Source organism: Dendrobates tinctorius, unplaced genomic scaffold (genome assembly GCF_039654945.1).
Source record: "Dendrobates tinctorius isolate UK_male_01 unplaced genomic scaffold, ASM3965494v1 ptg000086l, whole genome shotgun sequence".
NCBI lineage: Eukaryota > Metazoa > Chordata > Amphibia > Anura > Dendrobatidae > Dendrobates > Dendrobates tinctorius.
In genome coordinates, this window is record NW_027361754.1 from 35,346,281 (window position 1) to 35,360,108 (window position 13,828).

The window sequence follows — 13,828 nt, forward strand, 5'->3', positions numbered from 1 at the left end:
CAGCTGAGCAGGAGCCGAGTGTCATTAGCGTATCGCATGTGATGCTCTCGCATCAGATGCCATATGCTACTGTGATTCCAGACTTAATCTGAAGGTATTCACTTCCTAATTGGAGTAAAAGTTTAGGAATTACAGTTCTTAAACATGTAACTGCCTCTTTTGAAAGGGACCAAATGCAATTGGACAGTTACTGTATATCAAAAGCTCTTTAATGAGCTGAATGGGCTATTCCCTCAATAGTCCTTCATCAATTAAGCAGCCAAAAAGGTCTGCTGAAGCTGATTCCAGGTTTGACATTTGCATTTGGAAGCTGTTGATGTGATCCCATAACATTCATTTTTTTATCGTATCTAAGTTCAGCAAAACAAACATTAAAAGTAGCAAAACACCATGGCAATACATTGTGATTGATGTAATAGTGTGCTTGCTTACACTTTGGAAGTTTCAAAGAAATATTGTGGTTATTATTCTCTAGGGATTTTACAGTGACGGCAGCTTGGGTCTTCCACCTTTTCAAATAGCTCTGCTCTTGTTCTTCAAATGATTTTCCTTTTTCAGTTGTCTGAGGTAATATGCTACATTTGTCAAACTTATTTTTTAGAATATTGTTTTAAAAGACGGAAAATTTAAGATTCATCAAAAGAACAGATATATCCATTGATAGGACTCATGCACATGACAGATTATATTGCATGAGTGCTATCAAGGATTTTCATGGATAGCACTCATTTGATTGTTTTTCTATGGGGCTGTACATATGTCCAATTTTTCCTCGGACCGATTGGTCCAAGGAAAACATTGGTGACATGTCCAATTTGATCCGAGTATCGGATTAAAATCAGTGATGTAAGTCTATGATTCTGACGAAACGAAACATTTGGTGGCACTCGGATAACATCCTAGTGAAAATCAATTTTCACGGACTGACTGCATGAAGAAGGTGGAGAAACTTTTTCTTTTCTCTGCACCTCTGAGAAAAGCTGATCAAACTTTGCTCAGAGTCTGGTAAACAAAATCAGACCGATTTTCTCAGATGGAGAAAAAACAATCTTGTGCCCCGTCTCTTAGAGTAAGCTTCCTTCTGTTTTTTTTTTAAGAAAAATTAATGGGTGCATGTTTATAATTGAATTATCCTATGGACAATTAACAGAACTTATTTGTAGTTAGCGCTACTACTCTACAACTATAGTGTCCTGGAATTGAAAATGAGCAAAGAAGGCACCTGCACTGGGCTTGATCATAGAGATGGATGGACATCTAGATGTTCGGGTCTGGCGAGTTCGGCCTATCAATTACAAAATGTTCAGGTTCTGGTACAAGAACAGAACCCCAACACGAACCCAGACCTCATTCACTTGAATGGTGGCCTGAACATCCAGTGTTTGCCACACTGTCATATGCATGACAGGGCGGCAAACATCTCTTCTGATTGGAGGCGAAATAATCACCACTAGTCAGACAGCTACGGTTCCTATGCTGTCAAAAGACAGCGTGAGCGTGCAGCTGTTATCGGAGGTATAAAGTTTACCTCTGGTCACTGGTGTCAGCTGAAGGAACTACTGCTCCCATCAGCCGACGCCCACTTGTAACCATTTCAGGGCAAGTGGTAAGAGCCGGGCAAAGATAGATGTGCCTTTTCAGGGCAGCTGTCAGTTTTTTTTATAGGCTGGGGTGTCCAATATCCATGGCCCCTTACCAGCTTGAGAATACCAGCCCCCAGCTGTCTGCTTTAGCAAGGCTAGTTGTCAAAAATGAGGGAATCCCACGCCATGTTTTTAATTAATTATTTAATTAATTAAAAAATATGGTGTGGGGACCCTTCTATTTTTCATAACCAGCCTTGCTGAAGCTGACAGCTGAGGGTTGCAGCCCCCAACTGTGAGTTTTGCCTGGTTGGATAACAAAAATATGAGGGAACCCACTTTTTTGTTTTTTAATTATTTATTTACAGCGTAGGAGCTGGCTGATGAATACTTCCATCAATGGCTCCTTGTCTGATTCTTATTAGCGGCAGCAGGCGTCGGCTTATGGGAACAGTAGTCCCATCAGCTGACACCAGTGATCAGAGGTAAACTTTGTACCTCTGAACACAGCTGCACGCTCATGCTGTCTTTTGACAGCATGGGAACCGCGTCTCTCTGACCAGTGAGGATGATTTCACCGCTGTTCCGAAGTGGTGCTTGCCGTGCTGTCATGCATATCACAGTGTGACAAACAACTTGTGTTTGGGCAGCCAAACCCGACCAGTAACACGGACTTCCTGATGAAGTCCATGTTTGTTGTCCATGCCTGAGCAGTAGGTGTTCAGTATGGACGCCGAACTTTACTGTTCGGGTTTGCCCATCTCTATTTGCTTATTCTCCCTGTTTTGTGTTGGTTTCCTCAGGATAGTCCAGTTTCAACATGTTGATAGGTTTATTGGCTACTTATTGAATTGGCTTCAAGGATAATAATGGAATTTTCCCAAACCAAGGTCAGATCTTGGAGCTCTGATCTCAACCACATCTAACACGCCTAGGATGAACTAGAACTGAGATTGTAAGCCCGACTTCTTCCCAACATCAGTGTCTGACCTAAAAAATGTTCTTATTGATGGAGGGGCAAAAATTAAAACAGGGGTCTTCAAAATCTTGTAGAAAACCTTTACAGAAAAGCGAGAGCTAATATATCTGCAGAAGGGAGACTCCATATTATTTAGTGTCTATGGATGTAGAATGGGAGGTTATAAAAGTTCCTAATGGAGTAATGTGGATGTGTCCCAGTACCTTTGTCCATAAGGTGTATTTAAATAATGAGACCATGAGCCAAGTATGAAATAATAATTATATTGTAATAAATACGGGAATTCAAACTATATTGGTTGAACTTTATGAGTCGAGGAAGATAATTGCTTAACCGATATCCCTCTAAGTCTGTATGGGCACCTTAAGTCAGACACTTCAAAAGGGCTTGTGATAGATGGTCTTAAATCAGGACAGTTGGCTTTAAAGGTTTTCCACTTTTTAAGGTACCTGCTTCACTTCTGCTCAGAGATAGGAAAGCATTAATGAATCTGATGAATTCTCTGTTTTTCAATGTGCAAGTGCACTGGTGTCTATTATTGCCCCCAGCCATGCATCTCATCTGTTCCCAAATGATCTTCCGCTACTTTGATCAATAGATAAATGTATAATCTCATCAAATATATGGTAACAATGTGTAAAGATAGCGAAGCCAACAGAAATGTGTGTAGCCATAGATCACATATGCTGATTACGTCCCTGGTGATGGAAAGCGGTGATGTTATTAACCTAGAACTTACAAATCCAGATTATCCTGATATAAAAGGCACCTTAAGCCGTCATGTAAATGATCAAGTATTTCATCAAAATTAGAATTTAAAATAATGCAAAGTCTCCTTAAATTCATTTAAAGGGAACCAGACAACATGATATACCCTTATTAATTAATTACAGTGCTGCATTTGGAATTTAACACTGACTTATAGCAACCTCTATTATAATGGAAAGTTGTGATCATAATTGTAAAATCGTTGTTTTAACCTTGTGGTGCAAAATATTTTAATTAGTATGGCCAATTGGAATGGCGAACACTTAGCGCTGAAAAGCCCAGCCAGCTGATATCACTTTCACGCAAGCGCGGTTGTGATCTCTATAGTGGCCCTCTTCCTCCTCCCTGCTTCTTAACCCCTTATGGACCAAGCTAAATTTTTCAATTTTGACATGTATCACTTTATGTGGCAATAACTCTGAAATGCTTCAAAACATCCAATAATTATCAGATTTTTTTTGACAAATTATACTTTATGTTTGTTGTAAATTTAGGTTAATATGTTTTGCATTTTTTTATAAAACAATACCAAAAATTTTAAAAAATTTCAATTTTAAAACCTTAAATGTTTATACTTTTAATCCAGATGTACAATAAAAAATTATATTGTGGTACCGTGTTAGCCAATAAATTTGATGGAAATAATTTTATGCCCAAAAATGACAAAAGTATTCTAGGAGCGATAACTTTATTGGCTAACCAGGAAAAATAGGCTCTTTTTTCAGGCAGGTTTACAAATGATGTAATAAGACAAGAGCACAACATTTAAGAGATATTACAACAGGACATTTGTTCATGAGGTGGAAGGGGTGATGCCTCCTAAAGATATGCCAAGGAAATGAAATTAGGGTTTTTGAAATGGCGAGATGGTGGGAATGGTCCCTTAGACCTTAGGTACAAATTTTGCCTTTTTTATTGTTACATGGGTATGTGCCCTTCACTGTTGGTGATGAGAGCACACTTCTGATAAGGAGATTGCTTAAGTTAGGGGGCTCTGTTTGTAGGAGACAAGTGGTAGTTCTTCGTAGTTTAAAAACAGCACCCGTCATCACCATATTCAGTACTGCTCTCAGGTAGTGTATTAACATTTCAGGGACTTTTCAGAAATTAACTGACAATTTTCATTTTTACCACTGAAATAAGGCTGACATCTGAACAGAACACTATAGGTACCGGACTCTAATGTTATTACTTGGCTTTGGATTGCAATATCATTCATCAGGACCACACAATCTCTGGGTGCCAATGGGGTTTATAGGAATGCTCTGTTGACCAACCAGCTCTGTTAACCATCTAGATGCTTCTGTCACTATTAATGTAATACTGCAAAGGGAAAGGTTCCACCAATCAGACTTCAGGTCTGACACCATAGGTAGAAGATTACTGTGCATGCCCTAAGTCACGGTGTCAGCAGGGCATTTGTGTGATTGAAGAAGCAGAGCAGGGGCAGAGGGGACACTACAGACACAAAAACCATGCTTTAGCAGAAGTGATATCGGCTGGCTGGGCTGCTCAGTACTGAGTGCATGCCATTATGACTAGTCATACTTCTAAGAATATGTGGCACTACAAGGTTGAAACACTGATTTTACAATTATTCTGGAAACGTTACCTTAACATTGGAGTTGCTAGAAATTGGTGTTACATGGTGAATGCGAAGCTGAAAGTAGTTAATTGGGGTAGGTCCTGCTGTCAGGTTCCCTTTAGCCACTTTCTGATATTGGGCATAATAGTATGCCGATGTTGGACTCCCCCTGATTGGTGTGGGCTCTGGTGCAGTTCCCTCACCTTTCCGGCACATGACAGATAATATGTGCCCCCAACAGCTGGGGGTGAAATCAAGATCCACCAGTGGCTGTTAACTAGATAAATGCTGCAGTCAGTTTCTGACAGCGGCATTTATCTTGCGCTTACTGGAAGTGCATCATAAATCCCACCCATTGGTGACCCCATCACATGATCATGGGTCATACACTGCGTGCAGAATTATTAGGCAAGTTGTATTTGGGAGGATTCATTTTATTATTGAACAACAACTATGTTCTCAATCAACCCAAAAGACTCATAAATAGCAAAGCTTAATATTTTTGGAAGTTGGAGTGGGTTTTTTTTAGATTTGGCTATCTTAGGAGGATATGTTTTTTCAGGTAACTATTACTGTGCAGAATTATTTGGCAATTTAATAAAGACCAAATATATACCCATCTCACTTGTTTATTTTCACCAGGTAAACCAATATAACAATACAAAATTTAGAAATAAACATTTCTGACATTCAAAAACAAACAAAAAAAAATCAGTGACCAATATAGCCACCTTTCTTTACGATGACACTCAAAAGCCTTCCATCCATAGATTCTGTCAGTTGCTTAATCTGTTTACGATCAACATTGCGTGCAGCAGCCACCACAGCCTCCCAGACACTGTTCGGAGAGGTGTACTGTTTTCCCTCCATGTAGATCTCAGATTTTATGAGGGACCACAGGTTCTCTATGGGGTTCAGATCAGGTGAACAAGGGGGCCATGTCATTATTTTTTTTTCTTTTAGACCTTTACTGGCCAGCCACGCTGTGGAGTATTTGGATGCATGTGATGGAGCATTGTCCTGCATGAAAATCATGTTTTTTTTTAACGATACCGACTTCCTCCTGTACCACTGCTTGAAGAAGGTGTCTTCCAGAAACTGGCAGTAGGTCTGGGAGTTGAGCTTCACTCCATCCTCAACCCAAAAAGGTCCCACAAGTTCATCTTTGATGATACCAGCCCATACCAGTACCCCACCTCCACCTTGCTGGCGTCTGAGTTGGAGAGGAGCTCTCTGCCCTTTACTGATCCAACCTCGGGCCCATCCATCTGGCCCATCAAGAGTCACTCTCATTTTATCAGTCCATAAAACCTTAGAAAAATCATATTTCTTGGCCCAGTCTTGACGTTTTAGCTTATGTTTCTTGTTCAAATGTGGTCGTTTTCCAGCCTTCCTTACCTTGGTCATGTCCCTGAGTATGGCACACCTTGTGCTTTTTGATACTCCAGTAGCGTTGCAGCTCTGAAATATGGCAAAACTGGTGGCAAATGTCATCTTGGCAGCTTGATGCTTGATTATCCTCAATTCATGGGCAGTTATTTTGCACCTTTTTTGATCAACACGCTTCTTGCGACCCTGTTGGATATTTGCCATGAAATGCTTGATTGTTCCGTGATCACACTTTAAAAGTTTGGCAATTTCAAGACTGCTGCTTCCCTCTGCAAGACATCTCACAATTTTTGACTTTTCAGAGTCCGTCAAATCTTTCTTCTGACCCATTTTGCCAAAGGAAAGGAAGTTGCCTAATAATTAAGCACACCTTATATAAGGTGCTGATGTCATTAGACCACACCCCTTCTCATTACAGAGATGCGAATCACCTGATTTACATAACTGGCAGTTGGCTTTCAAGCCTATACAGCTTGCAGTAGGACAACATGTATAAAAAGGATGATGTGATCAAAATACTCATTTGCCTAATAATTCTGCACACAGAGTGGATGGGTCGACATGGCAACCAGAGGTCTGAAGCAGACCTCTATGGTTGTCATTGCCAGATTGCTATGAGAACCGCCACTGTGTGTAGCAGAGGCGATCGAAGTACTGCAGCTTCTATTCTCCCATGGAGACTATTGAAGCATGCAAAAAGTTAAAAAAAAGTATTTAAAAATATTTTTTAAAAAAAGTTTAAATCACCCCCCTTTCGCCCCATTCAAAATAAACCAACAAAAAAATACGCATATTAGGTATTGCTGCGTTCAGAACTGTCCGATCCATCAATGCAAAAATAAGAATTGACCCTATTGCTAAACGGCATAAAGAGAAACAAATTCAAAACATCAGTTATGTTTTTATGGTCGCCACTACATTGCAATAAACTGCAATAATGGGTGATCAAAAGATTGTATCCTCACCAAAATGGTCTTAATAAAACCATCATCTTGGCACACAAAAAATAAGCCCTACCTCAGCCCCAGATCACGAAAAATGGAGACGCTACAGGTCTCATAAAATTACGTAATTTTTTTTTTTTACCAAAGTTTGGAATTTTTGTTTACCACTTAAATAAAAAAGAACCTATACATGTTTGGTGTCTATGAACTCATAATGACCTGGAGAATCATGATGGCAGGTCAGTTTTAGCATTTATTGAGCATGGTAAAAAAACAAAAACAACTGTGAAAATGCAATTTTTTGCAATTTTACCACAATTGGAATTTTTCCCCGTTTTTCAGTACATGATATGTTAAAACCAATGGTGTTGTTCAAAAGCATAACTCATCTCACAAAAAACAAGCCGTCACTTGGACATTTTGACTGAAAAATAAAAAAGTTATGGTTCTGGAAAAAATGAAAACACAAAAATGAAAATACCTCATGCCATGAAGGGGTTAAAACAAAATAGAAAATTGTGCTTTTCACAAATGCTATCAAAACATGATTGTTAGCAGTAACAATTTAAGATAATAAAAAAATGGAAAACCTTTCCGGATTTTGCAATTGAATTTGAACAACTTATAAAACATTGCCACTGCTAACATAATGAGCGAGGAATAAGTACTGACAAATGACAAAAAGAGCAATTCACCAATCTAGCACTTTATCTTCACTCTTGCAAAATATTATTTTGTAGAAAAAAAACTCTTCCTTCACGTTTGTCAGATTTAAAAGTTTTGATACGCATTCTGCATTTGACTACATAAATTGCTCGTGTTAAGTAGGGCAGTGGTCATTTTTTTCTTTAACCAAAATATATACTGTATGTGTAGAACTAATGAAAAAATAAAACAGCACACACTTTTGTTGTCTATCCTTGATGTTTTTAGCATAAAAGTGCTACTGTATGGTATGATATTGATGTATCCTGCCATTGTTTTAAAATAGAGATACTATGCAATGTAGCAGATACAGGTGCTTCTCACAAAATAAAATATCTTCAAAAAGTTAATTTATTTCAGTTCTTCAATACAAAAGTGAAACTCATAGTCATTACAAACAGAGTGATGTATTTCACGTGTTTATTTCTGTTAATGTTGATGATTATGGCTTACAGCCAATGAAAACCCAAAAGTCATTATCTCAGTAAATTAGAATACTTTATAACACCAGCTTGAAAAATGATTTTAATATCTGAAATGTTGGCCTACTGAAATGTATGTTCAGTAAATGCTCTCAATACTTGGTCGGGGCTCCTTTTGCATCAATTACTGCATCAATGCAGCGTGGCATGGAGGCGATCAGCCTGTGGCACTGCTGAGGTGTTATGGAAGCCCAGGTTGATTTGATAGCAGCCTTCACCTCATCTGCATTGTTGGGTCTGGTGTCTCTCATCTTTCTCTTGACAATACCCCATAGATTCTCTATAGGGTTAAGGTCAGGCAGGATTGCTGGCCAATCAAGCACAGTGGTACTGTTGTTTTTAAACCAGGTATTGGTACTGTTGGCAGTGTGGACAGGTGCGTGTGGACAGGGGTCAAGTCCTGATGGAGAATTAAATTTCCATCTCCAAAAAGCTGGTCAGCAGAGGGAAGCATGAAGTGCTCTAAAATTTCCTGGTAGACAGCTGCGCTGACTTTCACCTTGATAAAACACAGTGGACCTACACCAGCAGATGACATGGCTCCCCAAACCATCACTGATTGTGGAAACTTCATACTAGACCTCAAGCAGCTTGGATTGTGTGTCTCTCCACTCTTCCTCCAGACTCTGGGACCTTGAATTCCAAATCAAATACAAAATTTACTTTCATCTGAAAACAACACCTTGGACCACTGAGCAACAGTCCAGTTCTTTCTGTCCTTGGCCCAGGTAAGACACTTCAGACATTGTCTATTGGTCAAGAGTTTCTTGTAGCCCATGTCCTGGATACATCTGTGTGTGATGACTTTTGAAGCAATAACTCCAGCAGAAGTCTACTCCTTGTGAATCCCCCCTACATTTTTGAATGGCCTTTTCTTAACAATCTTTTCAAGGCTGCGGTTATCCCGGTTGCTTGTGCACCTTTTTCTACCACACTTTTTCCTTCCACTCAACTTTCCATTAATATGCTTGGATACAGCACTCTGTGAACAGGCAGCTTCTTTAGCAATGACCTTTTGTGGCTGACATCTGTCAAGTCAGCAGTCTTCCCCATGATTGTGGATCCTACTGAAACAGACTAAGGGACATTTTTAAATGCTTAGGAAGCCTTTGCAGGTGTTTTTTGTGCATTATTCTAATTTGCGGAGATAATGACTTTTGGGTTTTCATTGGCTGTAAGCCATAATCATCACAATTAACAGAAATAAACACTTGAAATAGATGACTGTGTTTGTAATGACTATATAATATATGAGTTTCACTTTTTGTATGGAAGAACTGAAATAAATTAACTTTTTGATGATATTCTAATTTTGTGAGAAGCACTTGTAGTTCTGCTACTACTAAAATTAACTATCCAGTGCTTGACAACTTATCCCTTATAATTAGGTGATGTAATCATGCAGCAAGACGTAACTGCCCTGCGCCCAGTTTTTGGCAGCAAAAATCACATTTTTTTTCTATTAAATTATTCAACTTCTTTAATTTACAATGCCCTAAAATAACTTTGGGAAATAGGTTTTTCTATACCAGACAGATTATCAAGCAGTTCAAGTGAAAAAAAAAAGCTTTTATATAATTTAATATTTAGCCTTAAAAGGGCTGTCCACTACCTTAATACAATGTATCAAAATGCTCAGGGAATCAGTGTTTCTTTCTGTTCATATAGAATGTCAAGGCTGCAGCTGATCAAAGACTCTTAATTGGAGGCAGCAGTCACCTGATATCCCAGGAAGGAATAGCCAGCCGACTGGCGGAGGACAGGAAGCTAACAGACTGGCGGAGGATAGGAAGCCAGCCGATTGGAGGAGGATAGGAAGCCAGCCGACTGGTGGAGGATAAGAAGCCAGCTGAGTGGTGGAGGATAGGAAGCCAGCCTACTGGCGGGGGATAAGAAGCCAGCCTACTGGTGGAGGACAGGAAACCAGCTGACTGGCGGAGGACAGGAAGCCAGCTGACTGGCGGAGGACAGCAGCAGCCTGGGTCCATTAATATAATGTCTTAAAGTAGAGGATAACCCCTTAAAAGGAGTGTTCTATGGAATAAAATATTTGATAAAGGGCTTCTGCAAGTGACCCTATTTTCGGTCCGAGTACAACCCAACAAAACATTGTATTGCACTCAGACCAATGTTATTTGCACATTTGATTTTTTTCTAATTCTGTTTGAGTAAAAATTTAGACTGCACAATTTGCAACCGTAAATTGGATGGCACTCTGCCATGTAAATTAGAACATCCATCAAAACAATTGGACCACACTCAGCCCGAAAAAATTGGGCTGTTTATGCTAATTACACTCTTATCAAAATTTGATCAGAGTGTATTCACAATGTGATATAATTTTCATGGACTTACAGAATGGAGAAGAATGAGAATTTTTTTTTAATCTTCTGCTCATCCGAGAAAATTATGTCACATTGTGAATACACTCTGATCAAATTTTGATAAGAGTGTAATTAGCATAAACAGCCCAATTTTTTCGGCTGAGAAAAATACGGTTATATGACCCTAGCAAAATTAACAGCAATTATTAAAACAATGGTCTTAGTAATGTACAATACTTCTATTAAAAACTCTGAATTATTTTACCTGTTTCTATCCTCTTAGAAGAGGTCCAGAAGTTTTCTGCCTTTCTACTCTTCACACAGAAGCAAACAGATTTTGTGTACAGATGTAACAGTACCATATGACACAACCCCAGTAGGTCCCAACCTCCACCATGCCAACATTGTGGGAAGGCTGTCTTCTCCACATTGATGTTGTCCCACCCAACTTTACATGTGACAACAACGTTATTGAGATACACCTGGTAGTTTCAAAACTCCTGATACAGAAGATGAGCGTGTAAAAAAAAATTATGAGAGAAGGATAGCGTCCCCACAATGATTTTTAGGAAGGAACTGAGAGAAGTTGGATCACTGAATACGCTGATTGCTTGACAAAGAATACTTTTTTCTACATCATGACAGGGGAAATAGATATCTCCTGTTTCTCTGCTAAAAAGTCAAATATGGTAAAATAATTTTTAATAGATGTACATTACAAAGACTACTACTTTAATAATTGCTGTCACTTTTCATCCTTTTTTATCACTGGAACACCCCATTTCTTATTGTACATAATATTACAGGTAGAACATTAGCTAAAGCATGATAAAAATCATCATTTCTGCTTCCACTACAGATCTAGTTTGTATTGCAGGCAATGAGCACCATTACTCTTTACTACACTCAACTTCATTGTGTGTTTCTGCAAAAAAGGACATTACATATTCAAATAAAAATGTGAATGTTCTGGAACACTGAACTCTGCTTTTTTTCCCCTTTTGTCATATTCTTAATGCAATTGAGAAGTATGTCAAGGTTGCTTCCCTTATGAATGGTATGGAAGAAATAATACATTGCTTACTACTATGTATATTTCTTTATTTATAAAGAGTCGATACCCAATGTAATTATATGAGTACTAGACGGAGGCCCGATGCTATCGCATTGGGAGGATGGTAATGTCACGATGTGGGCAGGCTTTGCAGCGTTGAGAATCTCTCTCCACCATGTGCTCACCCACCTATCCACTCTCTCTTTCCCCAGGTGCTGACTTCTCCCGTCTGTGCTCTCTTCTTTGAACTGTCTACTGTTATGGTTCTGCAGCACAGGGCTAGGGTAGGAGGGGGAAAACTGACCCTGCACTGCAACTAGGCTGATACCTTACGATGGAGTGGGTGACCCATTCCTTGTGAATAGACCCACCAATGATCCTAGGTTAATCTCAAGCGAAGACCTATAGATAAGGGAAAGGGGGTGCCTGAAATATATAAGGACTGTGTACAAAAACGGTCACCTCCTAATAGAAAACAAAGAGAAGGCTGCAGAAACAAACTGAAAACAGAAACTAAGACTAGCAGTACCATAGGTCCCAGAACTGCACTAATTAAACACACAGAAGGCAAAGCAAGGCTCCAAGCCAGACTTCAATTGGTTTAATACTGTTGTCCAGCAAGGAATGGGAGACAGGTGCATGTCAATAAGGGGTGATACAATCACCTGACCCAAGACAAACCCAGCACCAGGGGAAAAAAAACAGCAGCCAGAACACTACAAGAAAATGGCTGATAGTCACAAACTGAACAGATTCTAACAGTACCTCCCCTTTAAGGAGGATCCCTCGGATCCTCTAGGCCGAGCCTTATTCGGAAATCTCCTGTGAAAAGCCTTAATTAATCTTGAGGCTGAGATGTCCACAGCTTTTACCCAGGAATTGTCCTCGGAACCGAAACCGTACCAGGACACAAGATACTGTAAGCCTCCTCTGTGCCACCTGGAATCAAGAAGGTGTGAAATCTAAAACTCATAGTCCTCATAAATTGGAGGAGCCGAAGACATAGCCACCTTGTCAGGCATGTCAACTTTTTTGAGTGTGAGTGCGTGAGTGTGAATGTGAGTGTGAGAGTGTGTGAGTGATTAACCAAATCTGAGCTATTTCCTCCAAAAACAATGAAGGCTCCACCAGCCCTTTGATATCACATGCATATGGGGTCCATAGAACTTTCACACCACTTATCTAATCTTACCTAATTAAGGATTCTCTCTTCAGTGTTTATTTTTGAAATGTTCATGTATCACACCATGTGCTTTTTACTGTATATAAATAAGGTTTCTTCAAATAATTAGTTATATCAGCCTGATGAAGAGACATAAGCTGTCCTGAAAGCTTGCTTTGTAACATCATTCACTATAATTTGTTAGCCATTAAAAGGTATCACACCCACAAGATTTTGTTTCTCTCACTGAGAGCACTTTATATATTTTTTCCTACTGGCTAACACGGTACCAAACCACTTTTTTTTCATCATTTTCAGGCTTATATGCCTACTGGAGGCGGACACTCACACGTAGTAGACTGCATTTGGGTGTCCATCTCCAGTAGGCGTATATGCCAGAAAATGATGCACGACAGAGCACACAATTACTCCGTCTCCACAGTGACTCCATCTGTAATGGCCCTGTTGGCACATACACTCAAATTCGGTTTTGCAGGGGGTTTGGAAGCAAATCTCAATGGGACAACTGATTGTGGGGAAGAACGCAGTATGAAAGGGTCCTAAGGAACAATATTGCATCTCACAGAGGTGTCGAACATCAGTACAAGGAGAAATTGCAAGTAAAGTCAGTTTTCTGGCATCAAAAAAGTCTCAAAATTTGGCTTTAAAGAAAAAAGATGGGGCACAATAGGATTGTGGCCTATCCCCACATGACTATTTTACCACATGTACAATTAAACAAATGATGAACATTGTATCTGAAATCTATAACTACTCTTGGGGTACAGTTAAATTTTTGGCTCAAAAGATGTACAAAATTTATTATGAGGCATGCATCTCTTAATATATGTGA

General features: G+C 39.3%; 1 protein-coding gene across 3 annotated transcripts in view; it reads left to right on the plus strand.

The window, feature by feature from the left end:
• DRD2 (dopamine receptor D2) overlaps positions 1-13,828 on the plus strand; it is a 443,649-nt gene that overhangs the window by 347,674 nt on the left and 82,147 nt on the right. The window lies entirely within an intron of this gene.